This window comes from Agelaius phoeniceus, chromosome 3, assembly GCF_051311805.1.
Source record: "Agelaius phoeniceus isolate bAgePho1 chromosome 3, bAgePho1.hap1, whole genome shotgun sequence".
Lineage (NCBI taxonomy): Eukaryota > Metazoa > Chordata > Aves > Passeriformes > Icteridae > Agelaius > Agelaius phoeniceus.
Window position 1 is genome coordinate 113724539 of NC_135267.1, and position 25881 is coordinate 113750419.

At 44.4% G+C, this 25881-nt stretch overlaps 1 long non-coding RNA gene across 5 annotated transcripts in view; it reads left to right on the forward strand.

The window, feature by feature from the left end:
* LOC143693651 (uncharacterized) overlaps positions 1-25881 on the forward strand; it is a 435266-nt gene that overhangs the window by 367228 nt on the left and 42157 nt on the right. For all 5 annotated transcript variants that reach the window (XR_013181588.1, XR_013181589.1, XR_013181591.1 and 2 more), the window contains exon 4: positions 12896-12959. This is a non-coding gene — a long non-coding RNA (uncharacterized LOC143693651). The remainder of the gene's footprint in view (positions 1-12895; positions 12960-25881) is intronic.

Consider the following 25881-nt stretch of genomic DNA (forward strand, 5'->3'; position numbering starts at 1 on the left):
CAGAGAGGTTGTTTCAGTCTTTTATTTGATTTTTTATGTAGTTCTGGAGTGAGGGAGTGTTGGGCTTGGGCACTGAGAGTCTGGGTCACAGGGAGCCAGGAGTTTTGTCCTGCTGGTGTTGGGGCAGTGGGGCAGTGTCCCCTCCCTGGTCTCAGGGACAGAGAAAGCCACTTCTGACTGTCTGTAATGTATGGAAAAGGCAATTCCAATAACTCATTTTACAACCAAGTGATCATTTATCCTACTAGCAAAATCTGTTCAACTCTGGTTGTATAGGTTAGACAGTAATAAAAGTTCAAGTATCCATAAAATTGCCATTGAACTGTAAATTAATGTGAGGTAAAGTTGTTGCCCAAGGGAATAACTGAGCTCCAGAAAGTTGTGTCCTAAATTAATTAATGCTGAGTTCAGCTCTGCCTAGGAAAAGAATGGGGTTTTGCTGGCCTTTGGTTGTTGAGCTCAGATTTTTGTCTTCAAGCAGAAATTGCTGTTGTCATCTCTGCTCGTGTAAACAGGATTTTGAAAATCAGAAAAAGCACCAGGAAAAATTAGGAATGAAATGACCTATTTTTGAAAATTGTTTTTTAAATTTATTGTTAAATCTGTTGGAATGGGTAGGAACAATCAATGTCCACATGTTGTACTGGTCAAGTTTCCTTCTTGGTTAAGCACAGGTGGACATTTGCACTTCATGGGTGCTGCTCCTCATGACTTGGCTGTCCTCTTAAAACTTTTGGTTTGCCTTTTTTCTTTGTTTCTTCTTCACTGAAAAAAAGAGCAAAAAACCCTAAATCCAGTGGTACTTATTTTAATAGGTCAGTATTAGTTATTATGGATGAGGATTAATAAAAATTAATGTACTCAGTCCCATTGCCTTGGGAATCAGTTGCTTTCTCAAGAGTTGGGTAAAGAAGCAGTTGGGGTGTCCAGAGCTACACAAAGCATCACTGATGGATTTGTGCCATTCCTACAAGTGAGGAATCCCAAATTTTCCTGACTTCTCTTTTTTTTCCTTCTCTTTCCTTTTCACCTTAACTTTTTAGTTTTCGCCCTCATCCTTCTATTTTTCTTTCTGTTCAGTCTCTATTTATTTCCTTTGCTTCACAGATTGTCTCTCTGCTTGGTTTTCTTTTCCCCGGCACTTACTATATTCTGTGTGTTTTTGCAGCTCTAATGCTGGCTTGTCTGCCAAAGAATAAACTCCTATTTATGGCAAATATATGCAGCTCTATGCACTGCTAAAACATCCTCAGACTGTTTGCTCACAGCCGTCCTGCAGAGACAGCACGACACTGTGAGCACACAAACTGAGCAGCTCCTGCCACCTCCACCAAAACCAGAGCCAAAACCACCTTAGAGCACCTGCCCTCAATGCACAGAGCTCTCTCCTCCCCTGACACAGCACAGCTTGGCTTTAGCTGGGAGAATTCCCCAGGTCAGACCTGCAGGTGTGACTGCCCGCTCTTCCTGCCCTGCAAGGGATAACAGTGAGTTCTGCCCTCCAGTGGGAATTCCTGAACTGGCCCTCTGTCAGGTCAAGTGGTACTTTTAGAGTGCCCTAGGTCTGAAGTTCTGAGCACTTGGTGTTAAAAGCTGATTTTCGGGACATTATGAAATGCGTCTTGGGGTGGTTTCATCTTGTGCCTCTCAATTAGAATCCCAAAGCAGCCTCACTCCAGCTCCAGTCCTTTTTAAACTAGATTTTCAGCCCTGGTTTTACCAAGGAACAGTAAATAAAGGGGGAGAATTTCAAAGGCACGAGGGATAGTTCTGTCACTGGAAGCCGACGGAAGTTGTGTGCCTAATTCCCATTTGTGCCTTTGAAAACAGACATGGCCCTGCTCTGCCCATGCCTTTAAATCTCATGTGCACACAAACACCAGCCCCACGTTCCTGTTCAACCTTCCACAGGCATTTTCACTTCCTTGCAGTGTCACAAACTTTCCGTGGTAGCTGAAATATGTCAGGGATGTTTTTGGCAAATTGCTGAGACCAAGTTCTTCAGCTCCCACTCTGCACTTCTGGGGTGATCAGATCATGATGTTAGAGTCGCAAAAGAGCTTATTAGCAGCTGGTGCAGACACTTTCTTTGTGCTCTAAAAACAACAAGGAGAACAACTCAGCTGGGAAGAGCATATGCAATAGCCTTTTAATCATTGCTTCAGCTCACCATGTCATCACGAGTAAGCTTTCTCATCAATGAGCCCAGGAATACAAAACCACAGAACTTCTGAAATTTTTCAAACACCTGCATCCTGTGAAATGAGTTTATGCTACCAAATTAAAAACAAAACAACAACAACAACAAAAACCTGAACAAAAAAAAAAAGGAAGAGAGAAAAAAATCTCTTGGATCAAAAGTGTCTCCTTATCAGGAAATGAAGGACAGGAACAAAAATACCATCCTCCTCCATCTCCTCCTCTTCTTTTCCCACCTCAGACTTGATGATAAGATTCTGTAATCTGACAACCCCCTGCAAAATGATAGCTGGGTGTTTACAAACGGGGCTCTTCCATGCAAGCCCGTGATTTAAAATCCCCTCAGCAGCAGGCATCTGAAGGCTGGCCAGGCTCTGCCTTGTCCCTGTTGCTCCCTGTGCCGCCCAGCTTTGTGTCCTGCTTTATCTGCCTGGAGCCTCCCGAGGGGCACAGAGGCAGCTGGGGGATGCCAGTGCCAGCTTTGGAGTGTGTTTATCCAGCAGTGGCAGGAAAATGTCCCTGGTCACTGGGCTGGAGTGGTGCCCACGGGCTTGGAGTGGGCTGCGGCTCAGCTGTCCCTCCTCCCCGCTTCCCTGCAGTCGCAGGGATGGATTTGCTTCCTTTCGCAATCAGTCAGACAATAAGGATGTTGCTAAATCCTTTATGGAGCCCAAAGGCAGGGCTGTTGGTTGATCCTTGTTTCCTGTGCACTTATGATTTGTGTGACCACCAAGTTGCCCCTTGACTCCCAAAGTCCCGAGCCCCAATCTCAGCGCCTGCAGTGGGGGACCGGAGCTCGGCGTGGCCAGCAGATGTCTCCCAGGATATTGCTTTGCAGACACCGCTCTCCCAACTCCCTCTCTTTCCCGGGGCTCCCGAAACTGGGCTTGGTGGGTAAGAGAAATGCTGTCTCTTTGCCCATTCCCTGCAAGTATTACAGCCCCAAAGACATAGCTTTGTGATGCTGAGGTTTTTTTAAGCCACAGTCTAAATTAAGGAAATGGTTTATAAAGATAAAAAAAAGGCAAGGGAAGGCAGCTCCTTTGTGCCTTCAGAACATTTCATGATTACTTACAGCCTTTGAGGAAAGGAAGCAATGTCAGTCATGGGGGCACACAGCATTTTAGATCACGTCTGATTGGGAAAATCATTAACATTGCTGCGATTCTGCTTCATTTTCTGTGGGAGAATTGGAAAATGGCAAGAAAAAGGTTCTGTTTGCAGGTGCAGGCTGTGTTGACACGAGGCAAATCTGCAAATCAAGCTGTACCTGCCGGGCTGCATTGGCACGTTTTGCCTTGGCTAGGCTTGGCCGAAGCATGAGCTCTTCTCTCTGGCTGGCTGTGCATTATACTCTGTGTTTAGCAGCAGTGAGGATAAGAGGTTGCTCATGGCACTGAAGGAATTAGTTGTGGAGGCGGAAGGGGAGGCTGGAGCCCCCACTCCCAGTGATGCTCACTCTGGAGCACAGCATTTTGGCTGGGATGGGCTTTGAAGCCCACCACAGGTCACAGGGAGAATGCTGGCGCCGTTATCGTTCCGCAGGAGCTCTCCGTTGGCATCAGCCATGTCTTTGAGAATACAATAGTCCATCACCAATCCAATCATCTTTCTGTGACTGAGGGGTTTAGGCAATTATAAAAAAGTGGATGATTTCAATGTTCTATCCCTCTTGTGGAATTATGTTTGGAATTTATCCGGCGAGACAGGGGAAGGGATTTTGTTTGTTTTGTTTGATCATTTCTTATCACAGAACTTTGTTTGACTCAAACCACAATGATACAAGCATTCAAACACCTCCTTCAGATGTAGTATTGATTTATAAAACAGCAGTGCACAGCTGCTAAGCTTCACTGTTTCATACAGAAGGTCTTCAATTCCCAACAAATTACTGGCGTTTCTACCTATTTACAAATTAATGTTTCCTCTGAACCTTGCGCATTTCTTATTATTCCAGTCTGCTTTCTTCGGTTTCTGCTTAGAAACCTCGTGTGAGTGTGCATTATGCACTGATAGGGCAGCTTTAGAGCATCACTTAAATTGGAGTTAAATAAAAAAAAATCTAGATCAACGTTTCTCCTTAGGCAAGTTATGCACTGAGTGAAATTAAACCACTATATGTACTTGTAGATTGAAGACTCAGAGGTGGAGGATGGGTCAGAAACACTAAGATCAAAGTTTTTCTTCTTTGAAAAAAATCTCTTTGAAAAGCCCCCATGCCACCTATTCTGCTTGTTAATGTTTTGACTGGAAGTGTCTGGCAGTGTCATCATCAGCAGAATATTTTTAAAGACCTTTTTTTTTATTTTTTTGGAGCCGAGTCTAATAGCAAAGCAATGGATCCTTAGCAGCCTCTGTTATATGTCTCTTAAGGGAATATTTTTGTTAATTGCAAATATTTGATTGACAAACATGGGATGCAATTAGTAGGCAGGCACAGTAGGAATGTGCAGTGAACTGGATCTCTGAACCAACAGATCTCAACTCTCTCAGCTTGATCTGAAATAGGCTAGAGCCTTTAAACCATATGTTTCCCTCAAACTTTTTCTTTCCTCTGAAAATTCCTTATTTCCCTCAACTAACCTTCTTTCACTCTCTGCACCAAGGGAGCTAATTCATCCACTATGATCACGTCAAATAAAGACAGAAAATTCTACACAAGCTGCAGACTTATGCTGCTTTTTGACCGTGGCAGTAAAAATTAATGTGGACAAGACTATACATGCCAGTTGTGCCTTACAAAAGCCCTAGGTGAAAGAGAATACAATCTAATTTAACTTTAGACATTTTGAGCTTAATGGTCTATTTAAACAACCTGGTACCATCTGACTACATTTATCAATTATATTTCTTTTTATTTATACAGAGTACTGTCTTTCTGGAAAGGCTATAATTAAAACTTATCTAGATAAATTGTGCTCAGATTCTGTGGCATAAGAAGGAATTCAAAGGATTTCAGTGTTTTTTATGTGTTCTTTTTCATTAAAAAAAAAAGGTTGCTCTGAAATCTTTAAAAGGAAATAGATTTTCATAATTAGAATAACCTAATTGCAATAGTTTCCATAATTACAGCTAAGAATTGCCAACAGGAAATGCAGTGTGGTCTTTACAGTGAAATGTTGGCACCCTGGATGTTTTTCTCCTGGGTAAGCAATCCCTCTTCTCTCAGGGGTGAGGCGCTTGGTCCTCCACTTCTCATTGGCAGGAAAACTGCCTTGGGGGGTTTCAGCCAGAATTTGGGTTTTCAGAAAACTTCAGCTCGTGCTTTTTGACATCACCATAATTTCTACAACATGACATCACACGCTGGGCATGGTTGAGGTTGGTGGAGAAAGAGCAGCAGGAGCTTGGCCCTTACCATAACCTGCTTGTACTCCTGGAATACAAGCAGGTTATAGTCCCAGATCCCTCCCAGATGCGTGGCACGAATAACCTGAGTTTGGGTGTCCCTGCATCATCGCTCTCCATTGGCACACGGAGGGGCTCTGCTCCTTTTGGAAGGGCCCGATCCCTGCTCCTGCTGGAGGCTGCTCATGTGATTGAGGCTGACTCAGGGACGTGTGGCAGGATCCAGCCTTTGCTTTGCAAATCCCAGTAACGGGATGTGTTAATCAGTCACTCCATCGGTGGAAGGAGTGCGAGATCCGTAGTGGATGCACAGGGAGGATATAAATACAAGTTGGGTTTCTCAAAAACTTTCCTTGCAGAATTTTGTCCCTAGAAGGGAAAACGTTATTTTGCTGCTGAGTCCTGAATGTAAAATTTCAGATCTGTTGTAAGAAGCCCCACAGAGCTAACAAAAAAAATTAATTTCCATCTGTGACGTTTCATACCGTGTATTTGTAGCCCTCTTACTGAAGCAAGATTTGACGGGGGCATTTAAAAAATACTCTTTCCAGTAGGCTAACAGTGTTTTTCCATAAAGGCAGTTAATGGAGGTTCTGTGCAAACCCACAGTAATTTAGACAGGGCTTTGTGATGAACCTCTTTGGTGTGGCAGGGTTATTTTAAATGCTGCTCCAGGTGCCTGCTTGGACTTGTCAAGCTCGCCCTTAGTGAGGACCAGTCCCCCACAGATAATTCCTTTTTCACACTGGAGCCACTGTTGGGTCTTTCTGTTTAAGTGCTTGACAGAAAATGTCCACAGTTAGGCTGTGCATAATGTACACTGTCAATTTGTGAGATCCTTCTCCACAACTGTGCTGAAAGAGGGACTTTGTCACAGGTTTTCTCCTCCTCGCAGCTCCACAATTTAAATGTTACTGTTTTGTCATGTTAATGTAATTCACTTAAAATATTTAAATTGTCCTTAATTAATTGAGGAAGGAGATTATCATGGTGGTGGACTTGTAGGCAGCGTGTGGAGCAGAGCTGCCGGGGTTTTGGTGAATACAGGTGATGGATGGTGTTGACGTGAGCGGCTGCAGTCGCACAGTGTGCGTATACACAAATTACACCGCCATGTGTGTTCCTCCCTGTTAGCAAAGCCTTTTGTTTATATATACCCAGCTATACATTTACACATTATGTAAATAAACACACATATGCCCATGCAATTTAATTGAATATATGGCTATGGGTTAAGAGGCATGTTACTCTGATGAAAAACATCTTATGGTACGGAGTAAAAATATTTCCGACGTGCTTTTGAGCCTCCTGTGGAATTTAAGAAGGAACTGCAGAGATTTCTTTAAGGTAGTGGTTCAAGGCCTTGAATAGGAAGGCCTGGTATTCTTCCAAAACCTCCAGGCTGTTGAGTGGCATTCTCAGAAACCCATTGAGTTCCATTTTCATTCAACTCCCTTCATTCTTATTCAGTCATGGGGTTTTCCATCGCTCCTTGGTATATGCAAAATGGACATTACTCTGTGAGTTTTGTTTCAAATTAGGTTCATATTTCTAAGACAACGGGCAAGAAATTAGGCATGTAGATCAGTCTTTCCAACCACAAATCCCCCAAAAACTGACACGAACATCTCAGAGTAATGAAGAGTTGCCATTCAGTCATTCTTGGGGGTGCAACACGGGCTTTGATGTGCTGAAAGGGGCACAGAGTGATGGGCTTGTGGTGCCTCTCACCTGCTTATCCACACTGGGGGTGCCACTGGAGGGGCCCATGGAGGTTGTCTCCACTGGGAAAATGCTGTTAGGAGCTGCAGGAGATGTTGAACCCCCTGGGAGGGAGCTGTTGCTGGACTTCCCCATGGGGTTGTGTTGCTCCTTCTCCCCGGCACTCCTTTGGGCACAGGTGCTGAGGCAGCAGTGCCTGCTCCTCTCAGTGCAGGGCACCACAGGCCACGCCGCAGGTGACACGTCTGGCTCTGGCAGAGCCCAGAACCCTGTCTGCCTCACAAAGAAGCCTCTGCTTTTGCTTTTTGTTTGTTGTTTTTTCCCTCTGTCTCCGGCGCAGCCGGGGCGCCTCTCCTCCAGCTGTTCTGTGACACCGCGCAGCCATCAAACGCTGGAAGCCCGGATCAGAGAGCAGCAGTGACAGATTCCCTGGTGCAGGCAGGCCAGGTCCCAAATCTATTGTTCATACCAGAAAGCTCAGCAGAGTGACTTGACAGGTTTTTAAAGCACTGGAGAACTTCACCAGGAAGTTTTCTTCCTTTCCTGTGCCTTTCCCTCGCTCTGCCTGAAGCCAGGGGCTGAGCGTGTGCCATTTTGGCAATTAGCAAAAAGGGGGATATTGCTGGTTCTGAGCACAGGGAAAATCAGGTGTGTGGGAATCAGCAATCCCTGTGTATGCAGGGGCCATCACTGGGCTGCTTTGTACTATTGCATTCAGACACCGTGTTCTGAGCGTCTTTGTTATCGTCGCCTGATAAATAAACAGCCCTAAAATTACAGAACTTATTATGGTAATTGAGTGAAGAAAAGGAAATGCAAACCGTGCCTCGCTATCTATTACATTGCCACTGCTAAAGTTGCCTAAACCTGTGCTACTCAAATGATATTGTAATATTAGCCTTCTTTCTTTTTTCACAATGATTGTTTTCTGTCCATCTCAAGCTGGATGTCAGTTCATTTAGATTTACATCAAGTAGTAAATTAAAATAATCACTCAGCAAACACTCTCAGCTCAGTTTTCTCTTTCAGTCAGGAGTTGCGAGAGATGCTTGAAGCATTCAAGCAGAAAATATTGCTGTCTAGATATTTGTCCTCTGGGTGATAAAGGAGGCATTGTCTTGGGACCCACTCAGGCCTCGGAGCTGATAGTAGCTGTGCATCACAGCTGTGAAGTGCGCTTTGTTATGTGTCTGAGGATTAGGGTTCAGGACCTTGTTTTTCTTGAAATACCAGACTGATCAGAGCTGCATATGTTCGGGGGAAAGCAGAGGTCGATGGTTCTCTGTCCACATTTTTACTAGATTATTTTTGGACAGAACTCTGGGAGAATACCCTGCAGCTTAAACCATCCCAAGAGTTTTTCATATTCTGCATTATAACCGTCATGGAAAAAAGGCTGTAGTTTATCTATCTGCATTTGAAACAAAAGGCTACAGCATCACAGACACGCTGGGCTTTGGACCCACGCTGGAGCAGGCTGAATTTTGCTCTTTTGTGCTCCATTTACAGTACAGCTGCCCATTTAGAAGCACAAATGCACCTTGATATAATAACCAAATTCAAAGAATGTCTGGCCTCAAGGGTAGCACAGACTGACAGTTAATCTTAAAGCAGGGATGGTGTACAGAGCAAGGGTGTGGGGGGACAGAAAAAGGCTGTTCTGTGTTTCTCAGCTGTCTGTTCCAGAAAAAAAAATAAAAGTGGATTTCTATACACATTTTTTGCTATTAGAAAAATTAACCTGCATTTTTTCTCCCCACCCTAAACCAACCCCCCCCCAAACCAAAGCAGTGTTTATTTTGGCAAAGGTGGTATGGGCAGAAGTACTCATAGTGAAGATGCTGTGGTAAGTTAAGGCAATGCTTCCATGGCAGTTGAGGTCTGAGTAAAGGCTGCAGGATCTGCACAAGATCTGCTCATCCTCCTCTTTGTGGCAGCGCAACATGGGAGTTTGTGGGGAGGAGGCTTTGGGGCCAGACTGTTGTCTTTTGGTGATAGCACAGGATCTAACTGGATTTTACTGATAAAGAGAGGGCTATCTGTGGTTCTTTTGTTGCAAGTCAATGTGCACATACACATTGCAGATTCAGCTTTCAGTGTCAGTCTGAATCTCTCCCTCCCAGAATGGGGCTCTGATCAATAGGCAGAATATTGCCTTTGAAATTATCAGTGTTAATCACAGAACCCCACTGATGGGATGGGAGGGAGAACAGCATTTGCCCACGTGCAGGATAATACCTGGGGGTTGCTTGGAAACATGTCAGTGGGCACAGCTTTTAACCCATCAAGCTTCTGCAAAAATTCTGAGGGTCACCCATACATCTTTACTTTTAAAATGGAGCCTTCCCATCCACCATTCTTCCATGGAGCCCCATCCCTGCCCAGCACTGGGCCTGCACATCTCTACCATGGCTCTTCAGGTCAGTGGGATGCTCAGGTACTCCTCTCTCCATGGAAAACTGAACTTGGAACTGTACTCCAGGGCAGTCAGAAGGCAGTTTGGGACATTAGTTTGAGCTTAGGGGGTTTAATGAATGACATGAGGTTACCGTTGTGACAGGGCACCAGCCTGGGCTCAGCAGTCACCAAACAGCTCCTGAACATGTTTGTGTCATTCCAGGCTTTTTGTGGATGCCATTGCCATTCAGAGGATGCTGTTGGCAATTTTCAGTTTTGGTGGGTGTGGCAAGAACAATCTAGAAGTATTTTTTCTGCCTAGAGAAACCAGTTCCCAAGACACAAAAAGGAGCAATTGGAGCAGGACATGGAATGAGGAGCCTTGGTCAGAGATGGACCTGTGTATCATTGTTGGAATGAAGCTCCAGGCTGCCAGTTTAGTTCCCCATTTGTGTTCTCCTCCTCTGTGCTGCTGGACACTGCTGCCCTGTGCTCCTTTCCTGAGGATTTATCTTCAGCATGTGCATGGATCAGGTCTGTGCCACGTTGAATGGGGGAAGTGATTCCTTGTCACTTCGTCTGTGGCCTGGCAGAAATGATTTGCTGCAGTTGTGCCTGCAGAGAGCTGGCATCATGTGAAGGCATTTATCATTGGAGATATGCTGATAGCAAACCTTCAAAAAAATCATGGGCTAGCAGTGAATGTGCCCTTTGTTTATAAGGAGTCTCTTATATTTAGGTATTTTCCTTCACTTCTGCTGCCTCCGTTCTTAGGAATGACCATGGGGCACTGAACTCTGCTTTTGTCCTCTTAGAAATCCTCCCTGACTATTTTATTTGTCTTCTGACTTTTTTTTTCTCTCTCACTAGATTTTTTTTTAATGCAATTTGGTTTTCTTTTTCCATGCTTTGAAAAGGTTTGTTTTACCCTTCCTCACTCATGCTAGCCCAGCTATCCATCAGGCCTCTTTTTGCCTCGAGTTGTTGCTACTGATGGGGTTCCTTTATTACTACACCTTTCATGTGTTTTTCCCCTTCTTTCCTAAATTTTCTTGTTTGTCTGTCTCATATTTATCTTCTTCCTATATCCTGGTAAAACATATTTTATCTTCTTCCTATATCCTGGTAAAACGTATTAGAGGTGCCACTTACTTTCCTCTCTAATCCCTTTCCCACCACATCCTCTCATGACTTTGGGAGGATTTTTAACTGAAAATATAAATCAGGCTCCTCTTCCAAAGTTGGACAACAGAAAGGGAAGTTCTCTTGTTGATTACATTTTTAAAAAAAGACAATTTCTTGAATGAAGGAAAAAGAAATCCTGCTGGGGTAAAATCAACTCCTGGTGTGAACACCAGGGAGGCAGAGACATGAAACCTTCTTCTGCTGGTACCTGTTCCCTCTGCTCACGTGGTGGAAACAGAGGGGCCAGGACATTTCAGAGTGAAAACTGTCATACTAGTTATTACATTATCTTCAAGGGTTTATATCAGCTGAAAATCAAGTCTCAGAATTTAACCTGATTTGAGTTTTTATGGGAAGAAGTGTTCATACAGGCCTATTGTGATGCTTTCTGAATTACTTGAAGCACACATTGTTTTCTAGATATCTCAATACCAGTAAGAATGTGGAATAGCTGAAATTATCAAAATATTGACATAAAACCCTATACAAAGTGTGGCACTGTTGTTTGTGAGTGGTGTGGCTTGGGTTTTTCTGCTGCTGTCACCAACCACTGCCATCAGAGCCCTGCGTGAAACCAGGCACAGGAAGGGGGAATTCCCCTCGTTCTTTTCAATTAAAAGAAGGAAAAAAAAGGCAAACAAAAAAAAAGAGAGCTAATTTCCTGACTGCAGGAAAAGAACTGCTGGCGTAGAAGGTTAGCAAGGCCTCTGGCTCCTTGTGTGGAGCTGAAGAGAGTATTCAGAGAGTTCAAACACAAGTAGGAGATCTCTGAGCACAGGAAACAACAACACAGTGCGGGGTGGGAGAATTAAGCAGAGAGCAGGAGGGCATTACCTGACCCCCTGTGCATGCAGCCCTGGCAGGAGAGGGATCCCACAGATCCTTATGGTTATAAGCTCTTGCTAATTTGAGAAGTGTCAGGAATGGCAGTGGGATTTTCCCCTCAGCTGTCGGGATCTCGGGGTGTGTATCTGATTAGATGGCGCCTTCCAGGAACGTGAGCGGTCTGTGACAAAGTCTCTGTGCAGAGCCTGGCAGAATGGCATCACTTTGCTAGAAATAAAGGATCTTTATTTGATTTATTTGATACCTAACATCTTTGCTAGGTGTCTGTGTTGTGGCTGCTGCTGTGGGACATGAAGAACTGCACCTGTTTTCTGGTCTAGCAGTTGTGAATTGACATCAGGATAATAAATGCACCCTTCCCTGGTGCCCTCCTGCTGGAGATCCACAAGGATCTCTGATGTACTTCTAGTTCAGTCTTAGGAAATACTGGAAGTATGCAAGCTGTAGGGAAAACCAGGTGCCTTGCATCTGAAGGCTTCCTCCCTCTAATAACACAAATGTTACCTTGGTTTCTCCTTGACAGTGGGCCCTCAGGTTCCCTTTTGCATGGGAAGTCAGGCAGTTTCTGAGCAGTGCCTGCATATTCCATGCTGAAAAGGCAGCCTTGGCTGCAGCTGCTACCTGGAAATCCTGAGGCCGTTGTTTTCCTTATTTCATCTGTTGCTAGTCAGCTGGAAAGCACAGTGACCTATGAGTAATGTGGTCATCCCCAACTCATGCTGATAAAACCTTTACACTGCTGCCTCTTGCCATCTCTCCTTCTCTATCTCTCTGAGATGTTCTGATCCAATCTTGACTTCCTTTGAGGTAGGGCATTCTGTCTTAATACCCTAACCCCCTTGGAGAGTCAGAGAGAAATGATTTTGTGATGGTTTTTTGTTGTGTTTTTGCCTGATCGACTTGTCTGCAGGGCTTTTATACCAGAAAGGATGGGACTCTATGGCCATAATCCTGGGACCCTTTAGGACACTGCTCCTCTCAATTAGTGGCTGCTGCTGAAGGCAGAGCAGAGGAATTTCCAAATCCCAGGCTATCAGTTTGGCCCTATGGGCAGCAAACCACCAGGGGCAGCCCCCTAGAGTTGGGAAGAAGCAAATCTCAATCTGTTTTTGGTTTCTCCACCTACTGGGCAGTCACCTGGCATGTCTGTAATTCTTGTTTCCATCACTGATAAATTTTCCTTGTTTACTCCTTACAGATCAGCATGCTGGATTTTATGGAGCATTTCTGGAGCTGAGGGACAACTGTCTGGGAATTTCCAGGTAATTGCCATTTCTTCTGCTTCTTTCTGGATGTTGTGACCTTCTCCTTGATCTCAGGCTGCAGGTCTCTCTCCTAATCCTCCCAATTGGCCACCTCATGATTAGATTGTTGTCTTGAGTTACATCTTTGAATGCAAAGTGAAGGATGTTCTGTGTCCAACCAGAAGAGTTTGACCAGGAACATACAGAGTCCCAGTTCTTACTGAGGGGATTTTGCTTGTACTTCCTAAAGATAGAAATGGTTGAACACTTGCTGGATAAAGAACTGTTTCTGTCTGTGTGATCCCACCTTACCTGTGCTTAGTGTTGGAACTCAACTTTCTTGTCCTGACAGGAAAACTGTCCATTTCTGACTGCACAGTCTTCACCTATTTATCACCTTTTTAAAGGGCTGAGATTTACCATGGATTTCAGTGGTTGGTTCCAGTCTGTTTCATATTTACATCATCCTAATTCCTTTAAGAGGCTCCAGATTCAAGTGAGGCAGGGTTACAGCGGAGACCTACAAAAGAGCACTGGGTGTGATGGTTTGAGGGCCACCACACCATGGGCACACCAAGCCCCAGCCCTGGCAGCAGCAGCAGCTTTGTGCCCTGCCTGACAAGGTTGTTCAGGACCCAGAGAAAAGCAGAGTGTTTTTCAGGCTGGCACTGGTCCATCCTCAGTATGATAATGTGGGTATTGTGAGTTCCTTGGGGCAGGGACTGTGGTTTTCCATATGTCTTGAGTTGCTCCAAGATTGTGGCTGGCATTCTGTGAACCAGAGCTAATAAATCAAAGCCAGTTTTTCCTCATGCGCTTCAAAACCTACTCCATTTTGGAACGGGAAAACCACGTACAGCTCACTGCAGGCTTTGTCAAATTATTCCTCCCCTTCACACTTGGACTCTTCTTCATTTTCCACACACTTAATACTCACCCAGCTCCTTTCTGTAACTGGCAGCTGATCCAATTACACACTAGAGGTAGAAATACTGAAGTCTTACAGTTCAAATGTGGAATGATATGCATAGTCACTTTGTCACTCAAATCCTTTAAAAAAAAAAAAAAAAGGAAAGGAAAGAAAACTCAGACTGGCTGGCCATAATTAAGGGCAGAAAACAGAGCACACAGTTAATATGTCCCTGGTTTGCCAATACTGGGATGTCACAAGTCCCAAGCCAAAGCCATGTGGCTTCCCAGATAAAAATGCTGGCTTTTTTACTTCTGGGGCTACAGTTCAAATCCAGCTTAAGGTTCTAAATGAGATGAGACCCTTAACCTATGCCAAAACTGGGGATCCCTCCAGGTCACAAATGAGGTTATTGGCAGGTCACTGTGATTAAGCCTGTCTTCTGTTGCCTTCAGCACACTTAATGGCATAAATAAAGGGATTGAGGTCCAAGCCCTGCCACAATGCCAAGAAGCCTGAAGTATTAGAGATGATAACAAAGGTCTGGCAATGATGACCCACTTTGAGTTAAAGTTAGGATGAGCCTGAGAAGTACCCCTTGCTCACCCTGTTGCCATTGGACTACTGTGTGTGTTGTATATAATTCTGCCTGCTTCCAGAATTGCATTTTTGGAGAATTCTGGTCCAGATTCTTAGCTGGATTTGTGTTCAGATGGCATTTTGCATTCAGCTTGTAAAACTGCATAGCAGTACCAAAAATGTAGGAACCTTCAAAGTCTCCAAGCTCCTTCAGCTCCCACCAGAGAGCCAGAGATGAGAATCCCACATGACAAAAAACAAGCAATAATTAAAAATCCCTATTTTGCCCAAAGAATTCCTTTGTTCAAGGTATGTAAATGTCTTTGCCTGCTTGTAAGTTATTTCATTTTTGATAGTTCCTTAGCTCAGTAATGTGAGCTTGGGAATAGAGGAGTCTGAAAGGAGTGTTACTCTGAAACAAAACACCTGTCTTTCAGTCAAGGCTAAATTGACAAGCAACAATTTAGTTGTCTAAACTCAGAGCTTTCAGGATTTCAGACTGCATAAATGTCAAGATGCCTAGGTAGGGCTCAAAGGTGAGCGACAATGTAGGCAAATATACATTGGAACTTCAATTATCCAACCCCGATCACTCTCAGTTACCTGAAGTTTAAACATGTCTGCTTTCACTCTAGTTTCTACATTTTTCTGTAAAAACCCTTTGTACTGAGTCACCTGTCTTTGCCCAGTGGAGTCTGTAAAGTTTTGAGAGCTTGTCTCCTGGGGAGCTTGGTGTGTCTGCCAGATCACAGCCCCTCTCTCATGGAGCCTGTAATTATTCCTTCATGTCACCTGGTGCATTTGGATAGAAGTATTAAAATCAATAAAATACTGTTTTCAGCTTTGCTGTCCCAGCCACATTCCCCTTTTCCATAGGCTTGGTGTCACTGAGGCACCTTCCTCCTGCCAAAGAGTGTACCTGCATGGAAATGCATTGAAACCTGATTTGAAAATCTTTAATGATTCCCTGAAGGGAGATTCTGTCCTCTGATGAGCAGGGCATGGGCTTTGCTACTTAGCAATAGTCACCATTATTGCACCAAATTCTTCCCTTCATTGCTCTCCTGTAAAATCTTTGGCATTGACTGACATCCAAGAGCCAAATATGCCTTGATTTCCATGGTTTAGAAGGTTATAAAGCTGCTGAGATCCCAATCAAGACCCTCTGAGAAATTTTGCTTTACATTTTCCTGACTTCAACACTTTTTCTCAATACATGCCAGTTCTTTTGAGGGGTTTGCTGTGATTTGAGAGGTAGCAGTTCACATTGGCAGGTCCCTACACCAGCTACAGAATTAAAAGTTTTGAGCTGGCAGGAAAGTATGTGAGACCTCCTTCCCTCCTTTTGCATCTTTATGTTTTCCAGCCTCATTTTCACCCCATTCTTGCCTTACACTTTCTACTTTTAGTTTCTCCCAGTGCTCCCTAACATCATCTGTTCTCTCTGAGGGGTGAAGGGAGTCCCTTTCCTTTTCTCCTTGCTCCCCAGCAAGCGTTTTCCTCTTTCTCCTTCAGGGGAGGCATCTAAACCAGAGTAAGGAGAGGAGATTTTTGTCTCATCCCCCAAAGAGAATCTGAATAGGCCAGTGTGCTGGGCAGAGCCTTCTGGGAATGAGGGATGGAATGCACTCATCTGGGCTGGGGTCCCCTTCCAGAGACACATTCCATGGTGGCACTGGGGGTGAAAGCTGCTGTGCAAGTGCTGCCTCCTCTGCAGTGCGGGATTTTGGTGTAGGATGAGCCCCCTGAACAATAAACCAGCCCCCCTGAGGAAGAAAAAGGGGATTTCAGGCCAGGTCAGGCAATGTCTGCCTTCCCTTTAGCTGAAGGCAAAGAGCTTGATCCCAGCAGAACAAATGGCATAAGACATGGAGGATCCAGCATTGCACAGGAAAGTGAAATCCTGTTCTCCACTGAAAGCAGAGTTGCACAACTGAACCAAAAGGCAAAATGCAATCCAGTCATCTGTTGCTTTGGGAATGGGAAGAAAACAAAATTAAATGGGGATATTAAATTGTAAGTTTTGTGGGTAAAGAGAAATCTCATTTGCCTGGCAGCAAACTAATATTGCCAAGAAAATACAGCAGCACAAGAAGAGGAGAGAGTGCCCATTTCAATGTTTAGGAAGTTCTGGTGTCTTAGGTGTTTCATGGCCATCAAAAATTGAAATAAATTAAAGTTCCACTTTAATTGAATTACACAATGACATCAATTTAAACATTAGTAAACAGATGCAATTCTGTGCAATGCTTTAAATTGCGTTTTCTCACATATGCATTTAATTTAAATTTATTGAGATGGTTATTTATGTTAATAAAATAATTAAAAGCAGTTATTTAAGACTAACTATGAAGTAGCTGTGTAACTACCTATATTAATAAGACAGTTAGTTAAGGGATAATGTCTATTGCTTTATGGTGTAATTGCAATAAACAGCTGCTGAGTTTGATTAAGAGCTGAAGTGGAGCTAAAGTGTTTGAGCAATCTCAGAAGCTATTTGTTGTAAGTGTACTACAAAGCAATAGCGATTATTCCTATTATACAAAAAGCCATACCATAAACATTAAAATATAGCACATAAGTAAGATGCTTTTTTCCTGGGTTGTTCCAGCATCTCCATGGGAATGGTGGGGCTGGAGAAGGAGAGCTGGGCTTTAGTGGAGAAGGGGCTTGGGAGGGGCAATAATTTTGTCAGTTTTGCTCATACCCAGGTTCACCCTGTGTGAGAAAACCAGGGAGGGCTCAGTCTGTGCTTGTGAGCTGTGTTTTTTCAGGGGTGCCATCATTTGAAAGTCTCTGGCTGAATCCCTTTCCAATTTTATAGGAAAATTTCAACCATGGCTCCAGGTCTGACTTAGGAATTTCTTCAGCTTTTTGTTGGAGTATGAACAGAAGAGTTGAACATAAAGAAAAACCCCTTCTGTAACTTTGACCAGGCAATGGGCACTGCCACTCCATAACTCCATCCCTGACATATGGGCACTCAGTTCCCAGAAATATCCTACTTTATGGCACTGACATACCAAAACCACAGACCATTAATTTCAGTGGGATCAAGGAAGCAAATATTGCCATTATTTACAAATTCCATATTTTTCTGCTTCTGGACTTGTAAATAAGACATTTGCCCTCAAAATTTCTGCTGTGTTAGTGTCCCACAAATTTCATAGCAAGTCAGGAAAAGAGGGGCTTAGAAATAATTTTTTATTTCACCTTTAATTTGAGAGCACCTTTGAATGGTGAACTCTGATGCTTTGATTGAGGCACAAATGGACAGGGCAATCCTCGGCCTTCTGCTGCTCCTCATTCCTGTACCTCTCTCAGAGACTGGCAGGGCTGTGAAACACTGCCAAGCAAGATACAACCAACAGGGATCTTGCATATTTAGGGCTTTGTAATCAGCTGGACAAGTCCCAGAACAAGAGTTTGTGGGGTTGGGGGTAAGAATATGTCCTGGGTGTCCCGCTTCAGGTCCTGAGCTCCTTTTGACATTGTTGGGAATCACTCAGGGAAGTTCTCACTTTCAGCCAAACCCAAACATCCCTGGGAAAGGTGGATGGGTCCATCCCTGCTGTAAACCAAGCTCAGGGAATATCCCGGTCCATATGATCAAAGCCCACCAGCCCATTTGCATCAGGGCTGAAGGGTTTTCACATCCAGATGTTAAAAGTACAAAAGGGAAGAGAAGAAAGGTGTCAGCAGCACAGTTACACTGGTTTCCTCCTGTCGCATAGCCTATCCTGGAAGAGACAAGGTATCTCTGACCAACCAGTTGTGTGTGAGGGTTTAAAAAAGCCAACAGGAAGAGGTGGCTTGCAAAGTCCGATGCACAACGATTAATCCAATTGCCAGCTCACTGCTAACCTTGTGTGGAATGGTTTTGCTCCTGGTTTATGGAGGAGGCAGAGGTGTCTGGGCACTGAGGGGGTGTGTGTGCATGGCAGGCAGGCTGGGCACAGTCACTGCTGGCAGAGCACCACTGCCACCGGGATCTTCCCAAATAACGCCTGGCAGGGCCTGGGATGAGCGTGGGACCCACTCGGCTCCTTCCTCGGGAGAAGCTTAGGCAATGGCAGAAAAGCCCACCCAGTGTACTCGCCTTGTTAAGCTGCTGGGGCTTGCAGGCCTTCCTAACTCTGCCCTGGGGAAAAACTGTGTAACAATGGATAAAAGACTTGGGCCTCCCAGCTTAGTTACAAAGGATTCTCTTCACTCATCCTCTTAGTGAGAAATCCAGTTGAATGCTTTTTGAAATCTTTCAAATATTAAAAATAAAATAAATCTTCTTATTCTGTTTCCCGGCAAGATTCTTGACTGCAGTGCCATGTTGTCACACACTTCAGGTCCTTTAAAATGTCGAAAGGACCCCCCTCAGTGCTGTGGCTGTAGCCAGGTACGCAGAGAAAAGGTTATTCAATTCTTTGTGTGCCTTCAGAAAGTTAAAGGGAAAAAACCCAATGAGCCCTGACGGGGGGAAGATGTAGTGGATATTAAAATAATTGGGTGTCAGGCTGCAGAAGGCTCACCTCTACTACCTGGCTTGGTTGGGATCTGCTTTAGAAAATAGCTAGTTGGTGTTTGTTTGTTTGTTTCAGCCAGAGAGAGGGAACTATTGCTGCTTCACCTGGGCACAGGAATCACTGCAGTTTGTTGCTCTGAGCAGTTACTGCAGAAAACACTTGTCAAATGTGTTGTGAAAAAAGCCAAACACTCTTTTGAGCTGCCTGAGAAACTGGTTTGCCTTCCATTCCCTTCTCTCCTGAAGTGTTACCTGCTCCCTTCCCTTAGTGCCAATGTCAGCCTAGAGATAGATGCACCACTCCCTCTTGGCACGGGCTTCCAGCCCAGAGGGGATGTGATATTCAATATGTGATCTTCACTAACACTGAGGTCACATAAAACCTGCAAGAGTTGGGAAAATGAAAGCTGTCCATGTGGGCCATCGTCAAGGGAACCATCAAGTGACTCTGCTACTTGTGATCTTAGAAGTCAGATTTGCTTGCGCAGAAATCTTTGCCCACGCACATTGTTGTCATCCCCCTGTAAAGACAATTTCTTCATGGGAAGCTGTTTCAGGCAATAGAGGTTTGTTCTCTCTGCCTTGCTGTCTCCTTCCCCTCACAAGGAGTGGTTGAATATTCAGCATTCCCTGATTTTAAACTCTCTCTTTATAGTCTTTGGTGCTTCTCAGTCATTTCTGAGATCATGCTGGTGTGTTCCTCTACCACTTTGAGTTAGTGCACATGGGAACCTGATTCTCTTAAAGGGAGGAATTTCTTACTAAAGTTTATGTTTGGATTCATATAAAAAACATCCACTTGCTGGTAAGGTTAGATTATTTTTAGTTTGGGGTTTGGGTTTTTTGACATCTTGCTATCTCTGGATTTAGCGTTGGTTCATTAGTTAAGGGAATAAGCAGCCATATTTCCTATTATTCACATTTTTATAGTGTATTCCAAGCCCTGTATATCCTGAAGCTTGTTAAATAATTCTCTATCCTTTAAGAAATTCCCATTAATCTGTGACCAAGAAGAGCATAATAAGTTAGTTAGTCATCATATATAAAAATCTGAATCATTTTTACAAGTATCTTTAATGGCTTTCTTTAATTACGTGTCTTCATAAAACGCTACCCCTCTCGAACACAGCATCCTTTTATTCTTCAAGAGGATCTCATTTCTGAAACAACGGAAATTAAGGCACTGATGCTTTATTTGGGCAAATGAACAGAAGAAACCACTCACACAGCTCCAGCAGAAGGTACAGGAATCATGTGTTCTATTACCTTGTCAGCTACCTTGATATTGTTAGGAATATTTTCCAAGTCAGCCCAGTGGGCTGCTAGGATCAGTGTTACACTGACAGCAAAGTGGACTGGGATAGGATTCTGGCAGCAGCCATGGGGAAGGTGAGATGCCCTCCCTGCTGCTTCTGGCCTTGCCCCCATGTCCTTGGCTCGGGTTCCGTGGTGGTTCCATGGTCACCAAGGGCAGGAACCCCCTTGCCATTGTCCCACTCTGAGGAGTGCGGTGATCCCATGTGCTCAGCAGCACCCAGGGGTGATTTTAGGGTCGGGCAAAGTTGTAGCCTCCTCATTCTCTGATAAAATGCAGATCTTCAAGTGGGCAAAAACCTTCCCAGCAGGGCCAGGCGGGTGGGCAGGCCCAGCCCTTTCAGGGGCAGCTCAGGCTGCTGGGGATTAACGTGTCTGGGAAGTCACAGCCGCGATCGTTGCGTCACCCGCTCCTTTCTCCTTGTTCTTTGTTAATCTAAGTCTGAGTTTGCCACCTTAAATCCACAATAAAAGGCAACATTCACTGCCCTGCCACACCAGAGCTGTGCTGGACAATGTTTTCAAACCTCATTCAAAAGGCATCTCCTCTGTGTTCATCCATCTTCCTCTGAAGGCACCAGAGGCTCTGAGTAAGGGATAAAAAGGTCAAATGTAAAACAGAGGCCGTCTCTAACCCTTCATGGCCTCTTTAAACCCCTCCATAGTCCATAGGCTGAGAAACACTGAAAAAGGAAGGATGGTACTGAAGCCTCTTCCTCCCCTGTTTTATTTCAGGTCAGGTAACCTTGCTCACTCTTGTAGAAAGCCTGAGGAGCTCCAGGAGGGATTTAAAGAAGAGATCTTCCTCTCCTGTTCAGGTGAATAGTCATGAATTAGACTCTTGGGAGACTAAAGCAGTATAAATACACAAGGAAATCTTTTGATTACACGTAGTGTTAAAAAATGCTAAAAATACTTATACTACAGTTAGTGTTGAATTTTTATGTATTTACTTATTTATCTTAATTTATGCCATTTTTTCTCCCTTCCCTGGGAAGTGAAGACTATCAACAGATAAGGGAGAGAATTTTTTGTTTTTGTATGCAGTATGAGTCCGGTACTTGGCCAAGACCCAGATCTATTGTGGCAAGAAAGTAATAGCTGAACTAACTAGGGACTCAGACTCTCTGGCCAGCATCCAAGAAACATTAAAAAATGTAGTACTGCACATAACAAGTAGGAAGATGCATGCAAATGTTGATGTCTTATTGAAAACTGTAAAGTTATTAATATGTTGGGTTTATAGACGTGCATTTGGATTTTCAAACCTGCTGCCGTAGTTCATGCCCTGAAATTACCTGCTGCACTCCATGTCTGAAATAATATTTAAAGTAGTGTCACACTGGTGAGGTAGCTGTGGAGAAAATGACACATCTGGATCCCTGGAGTGTTTCTCTTGGGAGCACCGAGACAAAGTGGCAGGGGTCCAGTTCAGCTCTCAGAACAGTCTCTGAGCATTGGTCCCATTTTTTTCCTTCACTGTGTCTTCCCCCCAAGCAAGTGTTGACCTCATCACAAGGTAGGAGGGTTCACTCTCTGTTGGTTCATGTGAAAGGTGTGGGTCAAGAGCCTCGTGTGGTGCCCAGGGATCTCCTAAAGCCTTTTAGAAAAGAGATCCCAAGAGCATTAGGGGTTGGCTAATAGAGGATTTAGGATGACTTTGATGCCCATGAAGTACGAAACTGAACTGTATCAGTTTGCTGGTATCAGGATGGGTATCCTGATGGGTGCAGGATACAGCTCATGTTATCTCACTTGGGCTTTTTAGGAAAGTGTTGAGTTTTTCCTGTAGGTCTGGTTTGTCCCCCAGCCCTGGTAGGATATAAAAGGTGATTCAGCTCTGGCCATGCAGACAGTCCCCTGAGCAAAGTGTCTGTGACTCCACAAAGCTACTGCCTGGGACAAAAGGTGAGCAGAGATGCCGGAGCCTCTATTCCAGGTGAATTCCTTGTGTTTGCAGCTGCCATCCTGCTCTGTGTTAATGTCATAGAGCTCATAATGCCACCCCAGAATGGTTTATTGCCATTGCCAAAGGTGTCCTTGCCAACTTCCACGTAGATCCCAACATTCCTAAGGGTCTTTTGTGGCACACTCAGCAAGTTACTCGCTGTAGTTGTGGCCACAGGAGTGCAAGGAAGCACACAGAAACAAAGAGGCTGGAGAAGCAGAGAGCTCAGTTGGGGCAGCTCATGTGGAGCAGGCACTGCTGTCCTGTGAGGCACGACAAGAAGCTGAAATGATAATTTCTTTCTACCACAGCAATAAGCAAACAGTTTCAGTGATTGCACTTTATTCACAACCATAACTGTCATCACTGACATTCACTGGAGGTGTCAAATCCCAGGGTTTTATGCTTTTGCAGTAGTATTTTATCTCTTTCCCTCTAGAATTATTACTTTTTTAGTAGGGAATAGCTTAATGTTAGGGCTAAGAGGTGAATGGTAGGACTTTTGGTTTCAGATTTTTATTTTTTTAATCTGACCTTCCTTACTCCCTATTCCCCTCTTATCCCTGCTCAGAGCTTTGTTTGAGCTGGAGAACCAGTTTGATGGTTGTTGTTGTACCAAGTGAGCTTGCTCCTACAGCGAGGTTTTTTTTTCTAATCTCTCAACTCTTAATTGTTGCATGCAAATTGTTTAATAAATAATGTTGGACAGAAAAAAAAAAAAAAGAATAGATATTAATTAAGAAAAGGATTTAGGCTGACTCAGTCTCATACATGAGACAAAAGGTTAAGTAAATGCCAAGGCTGCTATGCCTCTTCAAACAATGAATATTAGTTTTAGAATCATTAATGTCTGCTTAGAAAACAGAGTCATACTGGAGTCTTGTATGCCAAAATAACCAAGGCCAGGGCTGTTTCTTTTCAATCTGAAGCTAAATTATTCTCCAATAGAGGGCTAAATGTATGCAATTAACAGTGCTAGGTAGGACAACAGGGAATGGCACTTCTAATATGTAGCCAAATTGAGATCAAGTTTTTCTTTAAATCTGGTAACTTAGACATTTAATATGCACAACCGAGCTCTGCAAGAGAATTAGTGAATAGAAGCAGATAATTAACTCCTTCCCTGCTTGTCAGAGGCGACAAAATGATTAGGCTGCTGTTCACCCACTCCTGCCTTCTCAAGTTGCTGGATCTACAAAAACAAAGTGGAATTTTTTTCCAAGTGCCTTCCATATATGAAGACAGTTGTGTAGTCTTTATTAAAAATGAAATTACCACATCATATTTTTAAAGAAAATTTCTTCCTGAGAGAGATCAGTTTTTGGAGTTGCGTTTAGAATGAACCACAAGAGCTTAACTAAAACTGTGTACTCTGGGTTGAAAGCTTAAGAAGAAATGTTTTAAAAAATAAATAGCAAAATCTATTTTAAAGAGGTAGGTGTCTCTGACTGGTACACAGGCAAAAGAAAAGGTGCTCATTAAAACTTCCCAGCACTCTCATGTGCAAAAAAATGCTCTGTATTAGACCTGTTACTGACTATGTTAGCATCACCCTTTAACAATAATAATGTTTAATTCTCAGTCAAGTATCTTCAAGAGGGTGAATATGGTTTTTCCCAATTTACTGAGGGAAATGGAAGTAAAAGATGGTGAAGTGACTTCTGTTTGTATCTAAACTAAGTCTGTGCTTCCTTGCTCTGGGTTCTGCTGAGCTGAAGCAAAAGGGCTTTTTCCATTCCATGTCTCCTGCTGGGGAGGCTCCCAGAGCAGAGCCTTTGGTGGCAGTGGTGACTCCTGCAGCCATGTGCAAATAAAGCCTCAGGTCTGAAACCAGGGCACTTAAATAGCTCAAGTTTTGTTTCTAAGGCTGAAGTGCATTACAGCTCTCACTTAACTGAGTAAATACCATTATGCTGAAGTCCTTTGCAGTTGTCACCAACAGGAAGAGAGAGCTTTGCTCTAGGGCTTGTTTCAGTGAGGGTCTGTGCTGGAATGTGTTGTGTTTACATTTCATGTTTGTGATGTGTCTAGGTCTCCCTCTCCACTTTCTGGTGCTTGTTGCTTTCAAGAGTGAAGGAAACCTCTCTGGAGATTGGGCCTGTTTGGGGGCACGTGCCCAAGCCCAGCTCTGAGCCTTATACTTTCCTTTTAGGCTTTTCACACACTATTATTAGGAAAAAGCAAAGAAGCAGCCAAACACCAGATTGTTGCTTTTTGGTATTGAGCTCCTCTCTCAATAAGGGGTTTATTAGTTTGTGCTCAGGCTTGAGTCTGGATAAGAGATCCATAAGGGAGCTAACATATGGGATATTTTAACTCTCCATATTTAAATAATCTTCATTAAGACCATTTGGAAAGAATCTGTGCATTTTCTACTTGTGAGTCTTTGTCTTTTCCTTTCGAGAATTTTATTTCTGGAGACTCTGGATGACTAAAATTGGCTCTCTCCTCCCCAGCTGGCCTGAGCACAAGTAGACTTCAGCAATCTGAAGGTCTCTTAACTGAGACCACCAGAGCAGTCCTGCAGGATCTGCTCAGGCTGAGGCCACCTAGGAACAGCTTCTCTCTGGCTGCAGTGGTCTTTTTTTACCACTGGGCAAATATTTGACTTTGAAAATGTGTAGCTTTCACTTATTTTGTGGTGAGTTCGTGCCAAAAGGCCAGGCATGATGGCCCTTACATTTGCTAAAGGTCTGGCTCTGGCTGTGTGGTGTGGGAGGATCTCCTGTCATGCCGAACCTGAGGTCAGACTGTCCTCTTGCATTCCTCACGTGGGCAGTGCTGCCCTTGCAGCCGGCCCTGGGCTGGTGCACTGATGCCTTTGGAGAGAAAATTTCTGATTTGCTTTGTGTTCTGGCACAGTCCCTTATGGATAGAGCTCTGTCCTGACAGGTTCTGTTCCTAGGCTTGTTCTTCACCCATTTAATCCCCCTCTGGTAACACTCTGTGACCAGCTTGGGGCAGGCAGACAGTCCCCACATCCTCTCTCCTGAGGTCACCAACCAAAAAGCCAGGTGGGAATGGTGACTCTGCCATTCTGGGATTTTTATGTGCATAAAGATGTGTGCCTCAAACCAGCAGAGGAATCCTTAAAGGAGTAAAGGAGAAGGGAACCAAGGCTGTGTTTTTGTAATTCTGCTTGTAGAGGTGTCAGAGCCAGCAGGGCAAGCTCAGGGAGGGCAAGCAGCCCTCAGCCTGTGCTGCCCCAGCTAAGCCAGGCCTGCATTTATCTTGGCAGCTGCTCCAATCCTCTCTTCCCTCCCTGCAGGCTGCTCCAGGCCTTTCTCTCGGTGCCTTTGCAGCCAGCTCTGATCTCTGCTCCCTCAGCTCCTGCCGGTGCCTCCAAGTCCTGCCCAGCTACACCACTCATGTCCCCAGTGCCGCTCGTGTGTGTCCCCAGTGCCGCTCGTGTGTGTCCCCAGTGCTGCTCATGTGTTTCCCCAGTGCCCCTCATGTCCCTGCTCCACCAGATCCTCTGTGGCTTTGCTCCCCTGGCTCTCTGACCCCACTGAGCACCCTCAGGGCCCCTTCCCTCATCTTTTGCCTTTTCTTTCCTCATCCTTCTGCTCCCCCAACTGAGCCCTATCCCACTCCATGTGTGACAACCATGTGGGCATCCCACCCTCACTGCTGCTGCCCCTGGGCAGGATCCCACCCTCCCAGAGGTGCC